Raw genomic sequence first — 3,288 nt, 5'->3', positions numbered from 1 at the left:
GTGTAGGATAGAAAGGCATGGAGAGCTTTGATCCATAGAGTGACCATGACTAAACGGATAACAAGAAGAAGCATTATAATAGCTCAATTATTAACGGTGATCGTTTGGCTAGGTTCCATTTCTAATTTACAAAAATTAAAAATTTTTTAAACACGTTAGAATTTATAAAATTTTCAATTGTTTTTTTAACCTCTACTGTTACTTTGAATTTGTAATAAAGCTCTATATTTTGATAGATTAGTTAAATATATATATACCTACGTAATATAATTTTAATATATAAAACTCTTCCGGATATATGACAGAGACACTACAGTTTGAATTGATCTCAAACTATACTCAATTATACCGATTATTTATAGACAATAAACTTAATATTATTGTTATATAATATATTTACTGGATGTGATAAACACAATTCAAATAAATAATCACATCTATTTTATTTATTGGAATTTATTCAGACAATTAATTGGTATGTGATTTTATTCCGAAACTCAAATTTTTGAAGATGTAATAGCATTTGCATTATGAAAATCGTGTAATGAGAAGCATATTTCATTTACTTTTCCCATAACTTCATGATAACATTGCCTTGTCTCTTTTCTTTGATTCTTTCTTCCATTGTCTTTTCTTGTTCTAAAATAAAATAAAATAATCACCATTCAGATTTTCTTTTTTTACAGCATAAACGGTCGTATATAGTTTGCATGATGGTACGTTTTAGAAAAGTAATTTCATTTAATTAAATAAACTGTTTGAAGTAACTTTAGAAAATCACAAATATAATCACTTACCATCGGGGAAGTAATCTTGCATAAATTCATTTATTAAATTACAGTTTTGCTTGTTGAAATCATAGATTATCAAGTAAGACAGTTACGAATCATTGTCATCAGCACAAAATGTTCCCTCGAAGTAGTTTTTGACTTTAAGTTTCAGGCAACCCCAAAACCCCACTCTGCCTCTTTCAAATATTCTTCCGCATGCAGGTTCACCTAATTGTGAGAATTTATAAGTCAGAACCTTCTTCTATTCAGAATTATTATAGTAATGTACAGTACTTACTACGAATAATTAAAGATTTTAAACCGTATCCAGTTATTAGTATTATTAGACAGGCGACAGCGAATATCTCTTTGAAAGGCATTCTGAACGTTCTCTAGTTGTTAAAATGCAAGAATTTAACGTATACAATAGCTTTTATATTGTTTTAATCTTTACAATTAAATTGATTTTTCTAAACAATACGTTTACCTAACAATAATATTCTTTAACGTAATTAGTATCCGTAACAGAAAATACCTTAAATGTACTTTAACGCTTTAATTGGTCTTGTTTTTTTAAGATTGGGGTTTCGAGATATTTGTCATTATGGATAATGGGGTGGGGATACCCTTATTATATATTAAACTGCATTTACACATACACAAATCATGATTACGTTCTACATTTGGTTATGTTTATCGGGTCTAAGAGGCGAAAAAGATAGTGAATTTTAAAAATGTTGAGAGATAAGCATCCTTACCAAATATAGTACCAGTACATGGTGAGAATAATTAAAATTTACTTTCGATAATATTCATTGCTACATCCGAAGTAATTTTCTTCGAAAGAAAATCGTTTTCTTAGATAGTGTATAAATTTTCAAGATTTTCTGTAAAGCGGTTGCCAAAATATAAGCAATTGAAAAGTGCGAAAATAGCGAAAAGAAAATGTTTTGTTATTTTTCTTAATCCGGCACCACAGATGCTGCTAGAGAAGAAATTACTGTGTCTAATACGCTCAAAGTTTAGACTTTAGCCTTCCTTCTTATCAGTGAGGTTCCGGCGAAACTTTCAGATAGATAGGTCACAGTTTACAGCGATTTCCCCTTAGAGATATTAAAGTATTTACGAAACTATTAAATTAAGAAGTGCCTCCTAATTTGGTATTTTTAGTTTTTACCGTTTCTGTATTATCGTTATTCACACATTCTAGTATCAAAGCCAGATTTCAAAGCCAAAGCCAGTTGTTTAATCCACGTAGCCTTGTTACACCGATCGGCGTGTAGCTATTTGTATTCGATATTAAGAATTTTCTTGTATATTCAGTTTATGGTCGGGGGCCGCTACTATTTTCATTTTCGTCTATTTGTTCAGTGTCATACTTGAATTGTCCAACTTTATCAATGTAATATTAAGAATGAGATTTCCTAATCCTCGGGTTCAAAATCAACCGTAATAAAAATTGCAGTCTTGAAATCAGAAGATAATCAGCATGAACAACTTTTGGAAGAGGAAAAACATCTCTCTCCAAATTAAATGCGGATTAGTTGGCGCGATTATTTCTCTTATTGTCATATACGGATGTGAAACTTGGAATCTAAAGAAAATGGACAGAAGGAAGACAGATGCTTTCGAACTGGGGTGTTGGAGCTGTCTATTTTATTTCTTTTATTATTATATATTTTAAATGTTTTGTTGTATTCTCGTTAACACACTTACCCTTGTTATACTTATATGCCCTACTCTTTTTATAATACTTGATTGGCCGTACTTGTGAAATACTGTATTTGCTTAAGGAATCTGGTTTGACTTTGTATTACTATGCCCAAAAATGTGTCACATCATTGACGAAAGACTTCAATAAACAACCAACGTATGTGATTATAGGACATCATAGATGCTGTACAACTGTGTTGAAACTCTATACAGTGTCCTTCATCGATAGGTCTAATGTACTGGTTCTTCCCTAAACAATATATGATGTTATGTATTTGTGCTCAGAAATGTGTCTCATCAATGATAAAAGACTTCAATAAATAATCAACGTATCCGTACATTGAACGTCATAGATGATGTACAACTGTGTTGAAACCTTATTTAGCGTCTTCCTTCGGCTGGTCTACTGTTCTGGCTGGACTACTACTCTGGTATAATTCCACAAACGTTGTGCAATAGTGATATTCGAGAAGAATTTGTCTGCTACATATGTGAATTAAGTGCATCTACTGGCATTGTGATTCTGTATCGGCGTTTGCTTCTCATGCATACATAAGAGGCAAATTTTGTGGATAACAGTGGTGTGCCTGGAGCTGTACCATGGCAATAAGAATCACACAAGATATACCTGGAGCTATGCTAGCAGCAAGATTTATAAGGAAGAGCAAAGGCGTTGGACAACTAATTCTGGAAAATCGTTGACAGAGGACTATATTCTAATAAGATCTGTATAAGTCTCCTGGTCTGGATTGTGCAGGAGTTTCACTTCAGCAGAAAAAAAAAAAAACTACTTTTATCTAGACTG

General features: G+C 31.8%; 1 long non-coding RNA gene across 1 annotated transcript; it reads right to left on the bottom strand.

The window, feature by feature from the left end:
* Positions 1-398: 398 nt before the first annotated feature.
* On the bottom strand, positions 399-1,187 carry LOC111636683. Its single transcript, XR_002758570.1, has 3 exons — positions 1,069-1,187; positions 798-998; positions 399-639 (listed from the first exon to the last, which is right to left on the bottom strand). It is a non-coding gene; the product is annotated as an uncharacterized LOC111636683 (long non-coding RNA).
* Positions 1,188-3,288: the final 2,101 nt, after the last annotated feature.

Source organism: Centruroides sculpturatus, unplaced genomic scaffold, assembly GCF_000671375.1.
Source record: "Centruroides sculpturatus isolate CEXI.00-Female unplaced genomic scaffold, Cexi_2.0 scaffold1030, whole genome shotgun sequence".
Lineage (NCBI taxonomy): Eukaryota > Metazoa > Arthropoda > Arachnida > Scorpiones > Buthidae > Centruroides > Centruroides sculpturatus.
This window is presented reverse-complemented; position numbering and strand designations above follow the sequence as displayed.